Below are 14,786 nucleotides of genomic sequence, written 5' to 3'. Positions count from 1 at the left end.
CCTAGTGCTACATCCATCCTAAAGAGCTTAATGTATATTTAGGAAAATATTTAGAGGACTGCATGGAAAACTTGCCACTGAAAATGCTCATCCAGCAAATTCAATGGATTCTTGTTTTCATTTAATGGCTATGGTTGCCTCATCCCCTACCTCCATATCTTCCACCAACTCTTCTGTTAAGAATCCTGTAAGCAAGGGGGGCAACATGTCTGTGTGCTGCCCCCAGGCCCTCTCTATGCCTCCATCTTTTTTTGAACCTAGAATTTTATTTTCAAAGACCTCCTGTGTCCTTTGGGGGGGCAGGGGAGGCAATTTCACCATGTTTTTGGGAGCCGCACCCATGAACCCCTTCCCCATCCAGACATTTTCAGTTATGTTTTTGAAACTTTCCAACTTCCAGATTCAGAGATAAATGTGCAGCTCTCAGACCTCTGGAGTTTGCCCAACCCTGCTCTAGAGAGGTCTTTCACCCCCATCATAGACCAACGCTCCTCAGAGCTGGCGGGGGGGGGGAGAAGAGAGAGAATGATTGTTAGGGTCAGACTACATGAGAAGGTCAGCTTGCAATTAGAAACTAAGAGTATATTTTCCCTCCATTAACAACAGTCCTTTGGCGCTTTCTCTTTCAATCTTGTTCAGAAAACAACAACAACAACAACAACAACAACAACAACAACAACAACAACAACAACAACAACAACAACAACAACAACAACAACAACAACAAAGCACCGATGTGTACATCCCACTGGCCAGTCACTGCACAAAAATCAAGGAAGCTGCAACACATGGAAGTAAAGAAATCTCATGCTAGAACAAACAGATTAGGGATTATTGCTCTAAAATGCAGGGCTGAATGCCTCTTGGAGTCTTAACCCCTAGATCAGTGGTGTCCAACCTTGGCCCTCCAGATGTTCTTAGACTACAGCTCCCAGAAGCCTTCACCAGCACATCCGCTGGCTAGGATTTCTGGGAGTTGAAGTCCAAGAACATCTGGAGGGCCAAGGTTGGACACCACTGTCCTGGATCATCAGTTAGCTGTGATACTACTATGACATTAGCCCTTATGTACATATGTTATGAATATATGTAGGGGGGAAAGGAGGGGCAAGGGAGACATGCCAAATGTGGCTCATCTTATTATTCACATCTTTGGCCTTTAATAATCCTGCATTTATTTTGATCTAGAATTGGGGTGTGGGGGGGGGAGAGATGTAGTGTCAAGAAAAGTAGTAGTCCTTACAGATACTTGGTTTTCTCTAAGAGATCAGTGGAGTAGAACCAAAGTCTTTCCAGCTGAGGAGTGGCTGGTCCCCCTCCCTGGCCACTTCTTTTCCCTGGACTGTTAGCAAGGAAAAGGTGTTTGCTCTCCTGGGTATAGCAGCTTTTTCATCGCCTGAAAGCTGTTCTCACACGTCCCAAATCACCCCGCCCTTCATAATTTTTTTCCTCTGGGCTAACAGTCCTTAATGCCTTCAGTATCTCCTCATGCACTTTACTTTCTCAAGTGACTGCAATGTGCTCTGTTGTCCTACATCCAGCACAGCAAAATCACTCCGAAGAAAGCAGGCAATACAATGTGCGAGGAGGATGGTGGTCCTGACGAGGCAGCCCTTCCCTTGAAAGAATTGCACACAATGTTCTCAGTCTCTCAAGCATTTGCCGGATGAAACGTAAACCAGAATTCATTGGGGAAATGATTATATCATCTCAGTACATGTCAATATTGCAGCATATGGCTCTGGGGAACCAGCAGCACTGCTTTCAAGAACATTCTACATCTTTTTAGTTAAAAACACTTAACACTGTCTGTTCATGTTCCATTGTTGTATGCCACTTCGATGTTGTGGTGTGTTAAGCCTTCCTGAAATCATGCTAAATAGATGTGGAGGACCTTGAAACCATCTTCAGGGACAAGACAGCGCACAGAGTTAATTTGCTGTGACCCACTCCCTCTTTCCCCTTCTCTGCAGATGCACAACACAAGTTGAGAGGGAGATACTCCCCATTATTATTATTATTGTTATCACCACCACCCTGTTTGCTCAGCCCAGAACAAAGCTGTCACACAGATCGGTCCTGAGCACACAACTTTCCACTCTGGATGCTACTCAGCTTCACTGTATCCGGCTCAATATTCAATTCAAGAAAGATCGGTAATAATACATTTTTGCCATGCTCATAGTGCTCAGTGAATAATAATGGCATGCCACCAAATCTATACCAATTTATGGTGACCCTTCCCAGGGTTTTCTAGGCATAAAGGACTCACAAATGGTTTAGCAGTCCCAATGTCTGGTGGCACCCTGGGACTGTACATCTTGCCTAAGACCACGCAGATGTCAGGGCACATAAATGCATCAGTCACATGATTCTGTGCACTTTGTCCCTGAAGATGGTTCCAGGGTTCTTCCACATCTATTTAGAATGACTTCAGGAAGGCTTAACACACCACAACATCTAAGTGGTGTATAACAATGGAGCATCAATGGACAGTGTTTTTTAACTAACAAGATGGTTCCTTCCTTGGAGGCACAGTAGGGATTTGAACTGGCCCACAGTGCTTCAATGCATGGCACTCTCCTAGACTTCCCTCAATTGCAAGACACTTTTAATCTATGTTTCTGAGCCTTGAAACATCACATCCATGTGAGTGTCCTATAACATTGCAGCAGGCACTGCTTTAGTGGGCACAGGCGGGGGGCTCTCCAGCCCTGTGACAGGAGTCGTATGCTCCACCCCCAATGAAGAGGATACTTGCTTATGACAGAGTTCTTTTTTTAAAAAAAAAAACAGTGAATGGACAGTTAGAGGATGCCTTTGTGTGAAGTCAGCTGTAACATGCATTGAGTTTGCCCCATGCAAAGGACCACTGAATGAATGAAATAGCTCTTCTGTCACGTGATTTGTATGTGCGGTTTGGTGTGTGTGTGTGTGTGTGTGTGTGTTTTACCTTTCCTTGCAAACCTGTGGGAAGATAGCAGCTATGTCTAGCAATACCTTACAGCAGTGGTGTCGAACTGTGGCCCTCCAGATGTTCTTGGCCTTCAACTCCCAGAAATCCTGGCCAGCAGAGGTGGTGGTGAAGGCTTCTGGGAGTTGAAGTCCAAGAACATCTGGAGGGCCACAGTTCGACACCACTGCCTTACAGGAATAGTTCTGTTCTTTGGAGTTGCCAGGAACTGGGAAAAGAATACTGTACATTCCACTTTGGTAGAAATGCTTTCTCAGGTAGCCAAATGCTGAGCACCTATTTACAAAGTTCCTGTTGAGCATTTACGCAAATGGAGTAACTTTTAGAGGTCACTTGCTGTGAGTCATGCAACAGATAACTTAGAGCAATTCTCTTCCAAAAGTTACACCTTCTACGTAACTGCTTTGCAGGATTTTAGGCAATATATTTTATTAGTCCTTAGTAAATAGGATACAGTGGTGCCTCGACTTATGAACTTAATTGGTTCCGGAACTCCAGTCGTAACTCGAAATGGTTGTAAGTCGAAGCATCATTTCCCATTGAAATGCAATTAATCCATTCTGGCCGAAGAAAAAATTAACACCCCCCCAAAAAAAATCACTGCAAGATCCATCTGAAACACGATTAATCCCTTCCCGCCAAAGGGGGGGGGAAGCAATCAAGCATGCAAGACCCATCAGAAATGCATAGAAAGCAAAGGAAAAAAGCAAACGGAGCACATTGGAAATGCAAAGAAAGCAAATGGAGCACATAGGAAATGCAACGAAAACAAAGCAAAAAGCAAGGGAAGCATGCAAGACCCATTGGAAATGGGGGGAATCCAAAAAAACAAATAAACCACCCAAGACCCATCGGAAATGGAGAAAGAAACTCCAAAAAGCAACCAAACCCCCCAAGACCCATTGGAAATGGGGAAAGAAACTCCAAAAAGCAACCAAACCCCCCAAGACCCATTGGAAATGGGGGGGACCCAAAAAACAAACCCCCCAAGACCCATCACAGAACAAAAACATAACCCCCCAGCCCAAAACCATGCTGCAAAACCACCCAGAACAGCTTTTAAAAAGCAGAAAGCAGCACCTTACCTTACCAGGCAGTTTGAAGCCTCATCCGATTGCACACTCTCTAATTGCTGGTGCAAAAGAGCTACAAAGAAGCAGTCTCTTCGCCACCAACAGTTAGCAATTTGAATTTAGCACCTTTTTTCCCTGTCTTTTTGTGTTCGTAACTGGAAGCCCAGGCCGCAAGTCGAAGCAAAATTTTGCAGCCGGAGCTGGTAGTAACTTGAAATGGTCATATGTCGGGATGTTTGTAAGTTGAGGCACCACTGTAGTAGCCAGTGATGCATCAACCTCCCAAATCATGAAAATGGGCTCCAATGGGAAGTGATCTCTTTCCACATCATATGGTCATCATATACCATCATTTCCTTGGATTGTGCCAATGACATTGAAAGTGCATAACAGACAGGGGGCTGCTGAACATATGAACAAATGCAGTTCTTTGGGTGGAGGGGAATGTATATGACCTTGAGCTACCTCTTATTTTGTCTGACATCACAAATGGGCATGCCACTGCCCTTTAGGTACTGTTGGATTACACTTTCCATGATCCATTACCATCCGGACTCCGGATGAAATACAACCATAATTAGAAAAACACCAATGAAATGGGGAGCCCATCTGGATGTCCGATTTACTGGACATCTAGAGAAGCTAGACTGAATAGTGGGCAGACTTTCAGACAGAAGATCCTCCAAAATGAGAAACATGGCCACCCTCCTAAATGACGATCTTCCCTATATAAGCAGCTTATGAACTGAGCAGTGAGGCATCTCATGCCCAGGTACTGCGACAAGCTACCCCTGCATATAGAGGTTTGATAGTCTTTTTAGACTCTCCTGGTCATGTGGCTGCCATTGGGAGCCCAGACAACTTGGGCTCCTTGTTCAACTAGATAGATACAAAATAAAACAAAAGCCTCAGGTCTCCTCTAGCTTTAATAGTGTAAAACAAAAAACAAAAAGTACTTTCAAGAGCTTCCACTGTTCTCATTCTCCACACACACCCAACACACATACATACACATAAATCTTGGATTACTAATAAGAGCAATATGGTTTAAAGAAGGAGAAGGTTCTTGTAATCTTAATAGTGGTGTAGGAAAAGGTGTGCTGCTTTTAATAACAATTTTCCCTGCATGACAAGTTACATCAAAGACACTTTGCTTCTGCAAATCAAAGAGGCTTCTGAGGGACTCTGGTAATGTGTAGTTTGGAATGTACAGTCTTCCCCAGGGCACTGTGTTCTGTATTTCGTATTGCAAAATAGTTATAAAAATGCCTGAAATCTGTTCAGCCCAACACACTATGCATTTCCAATGTATCCTCAAGCTCTTTTTTGTTGTTGTTGCTTTTGTGCTGATGCCACACCTTTCTTTCTCCTTTTTCATCTCTCATTCAGCATCTGGATATTGTACACTTTAATATCTGGAAAATCGTTTGTGTCAAACTGCTCTTAATGCTAAGCCCCAACAGCAAAACCTAGATAGTGGACTTCCTGTGATAAAAGGTATCTGTTCATCTTAGCACAATCTTTGCTTCTGTCCCTGCGTTGCAAATTCACTTGCCTTTCTGTATGCGTGATTGGTCATCAGGAGGCAAACATGCGCTTTAGTTGCAAGACTGGTTGCTCAGGCATGGAGCTTTAAAGAAATCACATCTCTGGAAGTAAATCACACTATCAGCTTCTGGGCATGTCTATAGATTTACAAGCCTATGTAAACCGCAATATTGCATGCAGTAACCATGTTGCCAGTGTGACAGAAAAGTAGGGTTAAAAGAGGATTTTTCGAAGGAAATGTGCAAAAGAGGAAGCCTATGCCCTAGCCCTTAGGCACCAACATGTCCTACAGGTTCTGTATCCATCTTCTACTGTAGCTCTTCCAGTTTCACTGCTGTCATACAGCATACATTTCTCCAAGGACTGCTACATGGGGGGTGGAGTGGAGAAGATGGCTTGGCAAACCTCAGTGCTTTGATGTGTGCACTGAGAGCCTTGGAATTTAAGAGGCCATTGTGAAGTTAATGCCCCACTGTTCCTCAGCTTGGCATGGCTTCTTTCTTCCTTCATTGTCTCTTGGATTGCTTTTCAGTTCATTACTTTTACCTTTCTGTCATTTGCAATGAAAGATCAAAAGATTTTTTTATTTTTTTTTTAAAGGAGATGGTTTGGCTCTTTCAGAGGGCATGGACCAGTTGGCACCAGGCTGTTATAGTCAATGGTGCCAACAAGCCCAGAGTTATGCAAGAGATCAACTGGTACACAGTTCTATTTGTCACAGTCTGTTCTAATACCACTTCTGTGTTGACCCCATGTCTCAGGAGTTGAAATGAAGTGGGGGAAACAGTAAGAAAGTTACGAGAGAAGAAGAAGAATCACACAGACTAGGGAGAGTAAGATATTTCACAGGAAAAGGGGAGAGCGAGTAGCTTAGCAAATAATGGATATGTCTGGGCAAAGGGCAAATTTTGGTACAGAGACACAAAACCCAAGCAAACTCAGCTGTGATGCTGCTAAGTCTAAGCAAGTATTGCACATGACTCTTCAGTACGCAGAACAGAAAAACAGATAAGCACAAGATATAAATGGTACATCCTTAGCAGCAAAACTATATAACTTCTTTTAAAACCCCAAAGAATACAGCAATTGGTCTTCCTTCATTCCTAATTTACTAGAACAGATTGAAAGGGAAAATGCAACAAGACATCAGAAAAAAAAGGATGGGGAGCCTGCTTAATTAACCAGTCAGAAAAGGAGGGAGGTGTGTGTGTTTGCACGTGTCTGTCTGTCTGTCTGTCTCTCTATGTTTGTGTCTGTGTGTCTATGTGTGCATTAGTGCATCTGTGCTTGCTATTTTGGACAGTCTTTTACTTGAAAGGCTGACAACATGAACTCCAGTTTCTTTTATGCCTGGTAAAATCTGATGTTCAGGCAGGCTGTTCCCCCATCCCATCCCCATCGTATAGAGAGACAATTTATGATTTCTGACAGTTGTTGAACTGCATCTCCCATCACCCCTAGCCAACCCATAGTGGTAGATCATGGAAATTGTAGTCCAACAATATCTGAAAGGCTATGTCATGCCCACCCCTGATGTGAAGCAATATAAGAGGGAAACCAAAGATGGTACAGGGCAAAAGTAGAAGAAAAGCACAAGACTGCACTGACTGGGCTGTCCCACTCACTGTTTTGACTGCATTGGTGAAGGAAAGCAGGTTACACAAGAGTCTGAAATCACAGCCTTCTGGAAGCTCCATGTGGTAACTCCCTGGTTTCTGAAACTTTCCCAGGCACTACTTCTAAGTTAACCCACAAGAGCCTAAACAATATTTTTTTTCCTAACACCAGATTGTTTTTACATGAAAAACGGAGGCACATTTCACTCTCCGCGGAAAGCAATGTATCTATCAATCAGCAGAGAGTTCAAACACAAGTCATATGGCACCTTGATGACTAACAATTTACTGTATTTACTTACTAACATATGCCACCCAGTAGCAATAAGTCCCTGTGATCTTCATAAGACCATACGAAGCAGATGAGTGTGTGCATGCCACAATCACTTTGTTGATCTTCGAGGTGCCACAAGACTCACTGTTCTACGTTCATATAATGAGCATTTCTTAAAACCATGAGCTGGTGAGTTTGGGCAACACTGCCTGCTGGCTTTCTGAAAGCTGTGCCCAGCTCATTTGAGCTCAAAAAAGGAGGTGTGGAATGTGCTTTATGCCCAATGGTGACACATCTGGGATTTCCTCATACTTGCCAGTAGCAGCATTGGCTACATCAGGAAATCTTTGTATCCATGTATTGACAATATTGCATCGGGATGGATGGGGGGCTTTGTCAAGAGGCATGTATCAGTAGCAGATAAGTTCAGGATGGTGGTTTACAAACTTTGGTCCACCACAGAGTCTGGAAACAGCTGAACTAGAACATGTTTTGTTGGCTTCTTTGCAACATCAGAGTATCAAAATTCTGACATTAGCAGATATGAAAAATAGGTGTAGTTTCATTTATTATATTTTTAAATATACAATATATGTATATATTATAATGTAATATAGTCTTGTACATAAAGCTTTGTTTTCTAGTACTCCTAAGATGTTTGATCGATTTTTCAAGCAGATTTTTCAAACATGGTTTTGCATATCTCTCATTAACACACAGTGTTACAAATTCAGTGTTTCCAGTTCCCAATGGGGTAGCATCACCCTGCGAATTCTCTGGCTTGCTGTTGCACAAGCCAGAGACTGACCCCTTGGAATAAATAGGCATTATGCTAGCACAGGAAAATACAAAATGCTTCTTTCCGCAACCACTCACACACACATAGGTAGAATGGGGAAAAATTGATTCTGCTTAGGGAGCCTTGTGCAGTTAGATTAATAATAATAATAATAATAATAATAATCATCATCATCATCATCATCATCATCATCATCATCATCATCATCATCATCATCATCATCATCATCATCTGAGAACTGCAGAGCTGGAAGGGACCCTGTGGATCATTGAGTTCAGCTGCTGTCAAAAAGGCACAGTGGGGAATTGCACTCCCAACCTCACCTAAACCACTGAGTTATCCAGCAGTTCAGTTGTCACAGTCCTATTTTTCCCCCATCTTTGAGAAACTTCCTCCCCCCATCTGACATAGATAGTCTTTGTTGCTTATGTGTTTTGAATTCCAGCCATTTTAGAATATATACAGTCACTACGAAATTATAGTAGGCAGTATAGTGCAGTCGATATTAACTAATTCATTCATTCACTCATTTGTATATTTCTATACAACTGACTTAGTGTACAACACTATAAGTGGTTTACACACAAAAGCAATAACCCAAAATGACAACAAATATAAATATAACCTTTGAAATGCAAAGCTGGAAGGGACCCTATGGCTCATTGAGCCCAGAACCTTTCGAGGCGGCACAGTGGGGAATTGAACTCTCACCCTTTGGCTTCACAGACCTAAGCCACTGAGCTATCCAGTATTTAACAACCAAATAAACCCCAAGAGGAAATGAATTGTGGGAACATCTGCAAAAATAACTTATGGGAAGATGCCTTTGAAAGGTCCCTGGGACAGTAGAGTCTCAAGCATCCTCTTAAATGATGGGATGAAGGATGCCTGACAAATGTACATTGGGAGCTCATTCCATAATGTGGGAGCCACAGTTCTTAAGGGACAATTCCTGGAGACTGTCTTCTGAGCCTCTCTCGATATGGCAGTCCAGAGAAACAAGGCCTGTGAAGAGTGAGTGGCACTAGTATATACTAGTACTAACACCTTGAATCTGGCACAGAAAACAGCTGGAAGCCAGCACAGGGAAATTAGCACTGGCAAGATGTGATCAAAATTACACCTGACACCAGTCTGGCCACCACAGCTTCAAGTGCAGCCTCGTGTAGCAAGAATTGCAGTAATCATTTTTAGACATCGCCAGCACATGGACCAATGATGGACTCTTGCCAGGCTGGGATTCAGGAGACTTTGGTTGAAATCTCTGCTCAGCCGTGGAATCCCATGGGTGGTCGGGGTAGAAATGGTATAACAGTCCTTGAACATCTCACAGATCTTGGAAACTCAATTAGAATTCACTTGACAGCACACAACACACAAACAAAATATTATACATTTTTGATAGCTCTTTTTAAAAAGGAACAACAACTGTTCAGGATGGCAGCACAAGAATGGGGGTCCAATTTCTTCTTTGGGGCAACTTTTACATTTTTAAAGATCTCCCAGTTAAATCCAAGGATGTGTTCAACCTGCATTTTGGAAAAAGTTATTTTTTTGGACTATAATAACCAGATTTTTTTTTATTTTTTATTTTATTTTTTTTTTTTTTTTTTTGGCTTATGGATTCAGGGACTTGTAGTTAGAAAAAATAAATTTCCAAAGGGCTGATTCAAACTCTTTTCCAGTTTGGCCCTTCTTCCCATTTCTCTCCCACACATATTTCCTTTGCAATTAGATTTAGCAGCTGTTTCAAAGGGGTTTCCACTTCACATTGCTGTCTGAAGAGAACAGAGTCCAACTAGAATTTTTTATATTATATTACAGTATTTTGATCCTGCTGTTCAGGTGGCATAAAAAAAATCTAAAATGAACCAAAATTGAAACCAACTGATTAAAATTTAAAACTATGGTACAAAAATATTTTAAAGCATTATTTTAAAACTAAAAAATGCTAAAGACACCCCCCATTGTCAGTGACCTGCCGACTCCCCAAGACTCTCTCTCTCTCTCTCTCTCTCTCTCTCTCTCAAGAAGCACATTTCTAGGTGCTGGCGGAAGAAAAGGAGAGAAGGAGCCACCCACACCTCGGGAGGGGAAAGAGCTCCACAATCTGGGAGCGGCCATAGAAAAAGCCCTCTCTCAGGTCCTCGCCAGATAACTAATAGGATTTTGCCCACCTTATTTTTTATAAATATGCAAAGTTCTATTAAGTTCATGCAAATCACCGCAAATAAATATTACTGTCATTTTAAAAGAACAATATGTTATCCTAAGACATTTGCAGTAACAGCAAGTATAAAACAGTGTTAATGTTACAGAAATTCAACAAGTGTAAGAGAAATGTATATTGAACTTTAATAGCAGCCACTAACTTGGAAGTATTCAGAGAAAGCATACATTGACATCACATTTTGTGGACCCTCAAATCAAACTACAACTCACCTGACACAACGCAAATATATGGCATATATCCACAGCTGGAATATTCTAGAAGGTTGTCTTTCTGACCAGGAAGCCACAGTATCTGTCAATATTTCTCTCCAGTTTATTATTGATTTCATTGGAACAGAGCAGCAATAAATGAACCAGGTAATCTGCACAGGAAGGAGATAATAAGCAGGTAAATATGACAAGATTTTTTCTTCTTGCCTTTTCTAGATGTACACATAGTTTGCTACTCTGGGGTACATTCTTCCTTCTCTCACTCAGATCACTTCCTTTTTCTCTTCCTGCCAGTTACAGAAAATAGTTGGCAAACAGATCTAAATGTAGGAAACTGTCACTAAGGGCTTCTCTAATGAAGTTTAGCAACCCTCTTTACCTTCCTGCACTAACCGTAAATGGATTTCTTTGAGTTAATAAACAGTAGGTTTGTTTTGCCTTGCCCCTCAGCCCACTCTTCAGAGTGATTATTTACCATTCAATTGTCACAAGTCTCATTCAGCATGAGACCAGTGCCTTCTGCAAGGAAAAACCAAAAACTGTAACATACTTCATTTAAATTTTTGGATGCAAACCTTTCTTTTTGGCTACTTTGATCTTCAGACTGGTATTGAACATTTTACAGAACTGCATGATGGAATGTGAGCTGGAAGTGTAGCTGACAAATACATATAAGTAAATATGTATGACAAATACATATAAATAAGTAAATATGTATTCCTTCTTTTTGTCTCCCTCTTGTCCATATTCTAAATATCTTTGCCATTACATGCCAGAAAACTCTACTCTCTCCAGTGCCATATATTTTCACAGGTCCAGCATTTCATAGTAAAAGTAGCCCACAACACTGTGCTCCCAGATTCACTGTAGCTTCAAGTAGGTTGAGAATGGCAGGCTCTCAGCTAGTATGTTCTCCCCACTCTTTTCTGTCACATGTGGGCAACCTCTGATGGTCTACAGGTCATTTTTCAGTGACTGTATGCTAGAGCAGTGGTCCCCAACCTTGGGCCTCCAGATGTTCTTAGACTTCAACTCCCAGAAATCCTGGCCAGCAGAAGTGGTGGTGAAGGCTTCTGGGAGTTGCAGTCCAAGAACATCTGGAGGCCCAAGGTTGGGGGCCACTGTGCTAGAGAGTTGGTCCATTTGAATTTCTTGCCAACTCACCATAAGCCCATTTGCCATCTATGCAGATCTGATTGCTAGTTCAGACTTTTTCCATATTTTACCATTAATCTTCTCTTCCCCATCACTTGAATATTGCTACCAATCCAGAAGTGGCTTCTCCTGCTTGCTCAACAAGTGCAAACCACCAGACATATACACTATTATTTTGCACAAAGCTCCAGATGTTTCACATCTGCCTTTGCACTTGTTATCCTGCCAAATTGCTGCGTCTTCATGGCAGGTTTACAGTAAAGAAAGATTGTAGCTGTAAACAGTTTTATGACAGGTTGACATTATAGGCGTATGGCTCCTTGCCTAGTCTTTTGAATGTTCTTATGATGCCACAGACCCAGGCCATTCACAAACTTCATAAGTCCAGCAGAAAAAGGAAAGTGACCTTTGAGCCTAGTGTGTGACCACATACAGGTCCTCCTCCACTTGAGGTTAACCTGCAATATGTTTGTTGGCTTTTCATCTACACAATACGTGACTCCTAAACTACTGAGTTGCATGATTGCTCCTTGATGTAGTGATGACTGGCAAGTGGTGACCTGTTTCCATGGCGGGCTGCTATGCCCATGTCAGCTTGAGAGCAAACATGGCATATTTATTAATTTTTTTCATATCATTTATAGACCGCCTTTCTCCCCATGTGGGGAGCTCAACTTGTGACAGAAACGGTTCCAAAACTAAGAATGCTGATTCTGAAAGTTCTATGAATCTCTAGAAGGGAGCAACAAAGAACAACTACAACATGCATTTCAGGTTTCCTCCTTTTTCTTTTTCTTTTTCTTTTCTTTTTTAAACATTTGGAACATAATGAAAGGATACAATTAGCATGTCATGGGAAGCCAAGTTGCTTTAAGATAAAAAAAAGAAGAAGACCTCTTCGGATCCTAACACAATGCCATCAGCACCTCATTAGAAAGAGAGCTCCCTCAAGAAAGAAGAAATCTTTATTATTCAAACAAAAGTGTAGCCATTCTCATTTTGAAAATTAGCTGTCTTTTGTCTTCTAGCTGACCAATGAAAAATAAACATAGGCTTCATTTGCATGTCTCATTTCTCTGGCACATAGCTTTAAAAATATGCATGCCTGGAGGAAAACCTTTGTAAGAACAGTAAATACACCTTTTCTTTAATATGTGATCCAGCCCTAAGAGGGAGAGAGGAAATGTGTGAGGTGACAAAAGCATCCTATAGCATTGCAAAGCAAAAGCAAAGTGTGCTGCTTATATACCGCCCCATGCACTTCAAGCACTCTCTGGGCGGTCTACAAGTTAATTATGCAGGCTACACATTGTCCCCCCCCAGCGAGCTGGGTACTCATTTTACCGACCTCGGAAGGATAGAAGGATGAGTCAACCTTGAGCCGCCTACCTGGGATTGAACCCCAGGTCATGAGCACAGTTTTCGCTGCAGTATAGCAGTTTAGCAACTGTGCCATGAGGCTTGCAACTGTAGTTAGTTATGTGCCATCAAAACAAAATGACTTAGAGCAGCCCTAAGAGAGCTTTCAAGGTAAGTGAGATATTTAAGGGGTGGTTTTACCAATTCCACACCTCCAGTAAGTTTCCATGGTCAAGTGAGGATTTGAACCTTGGTCTCCGGAGTCCTAGTCCACCACTCTGTCCACACTGGGTAATGACATTGCAACTACGGTACTGTTCTCTATTTATGGATGCCGAGTGAAAAAGTGGCCAGGTGGGTGCAAATGAGCTGCAATTTTGAGGTGGTTCACCACATGCTGACATCGAGAAATTATTCATATGGTGGCTTAGTTCTCATTCCCAGAGGAAACAAAGCTCACATTCAAGATACAGTTACATATTCCTCTTTTCTCTCTCTCTTCCACCCTCTTGTTTGTATCTTTAAAACCAAGTTGCAAGATCTGCGGTGCAGTTGATTGTGCTTGTGGGTTTTTTTTGCTTACGTGATGCTGTAATAAGCAGTAATGAAGAATACATACAAAGGATATAAAGAAACAATTATGATGGTGTCAACATTCATTTGGGTTTTCATTTTCCCATAAGCAACTATTGTGTTATATAATTTTGCTCCAGAGGAACCAACTTTTAAAATGTTTTATACCAGTGTTATCCAATTTGCCATGTTCCAGAGCGGTTGAATTACCACCCCACATAGGGCTCTTATGACGCCACGGATCCAGGCCATTCACAAGCATCTTAAATCTCATAGGAAAGAAAAGTGGTGCCTCAACCCACATACATGAGGTTTGAATTACAACTTGTAATCTCTGGTCATGTTGACAGGGGCTGATGGGCATTGCAATCCAAAGGTCTGAAGGAACTGAATGGGGGAGGCTGCTTTATAGGTTTTATAAATGTTACTGTTTCGAAGGGTTGTATTTTTTTTCATTGACGTTATGAACTATTTCTCAATTTGGACAATGAAAAAGCCATATAAGAACACAATGAGTATAATAAAGATAATGCAATTTGGAGGGAAAGCAATCAAACAGTCATGGTGATCAGCGTTGCGGTTTTTAATCCCTCAAGTCTTTCAGAATTGTTATGTAGGAGCAGAGCTTAGAAATGTCACTTTTTGAATTAAAATTCCATGAATCCTCACCTAGAATGACCTATGACCATGGTAGCTGGGGATTCTGGGAGCTGTGGTGTTTTTTTTTAATTACATTTCCATGCTCTGTGCATGAGACTAATTTGATTTCTAGCTCTGTCTACAAAAAAAAAGTAAGTTTCCAACTGCCCTTGTTCCAATTCCACACCCCTACAGGAAGCAAAATGTTGAGGAAAAAGATCAATCACTGGAAAGCTGAAGAAGCCAACAGCTTCTTTTGTAGGAGTCTGAAGTCTTTCATTCATTCACATATTGTGGCTCATTCAGGAGCCTTTTGCTTGTTCCCACAGTTCCT

This window comes from Pogona vitticeps, chromosome 1 (genome assembly GCF_051106095.1).
Source record: "Pogona vitticeps strain Pit_001003342236 chromosome 1, PviZW2.1, whole genome shotgun sequence".
NCBI lineage: Eukaryota > Metazoa > Chordata > Lepidosauria > Squamata > Agamidae > Pogona > Pogona vitticeps.
This window is presented reverse-complemented; position numbering follows the sequence as displayed.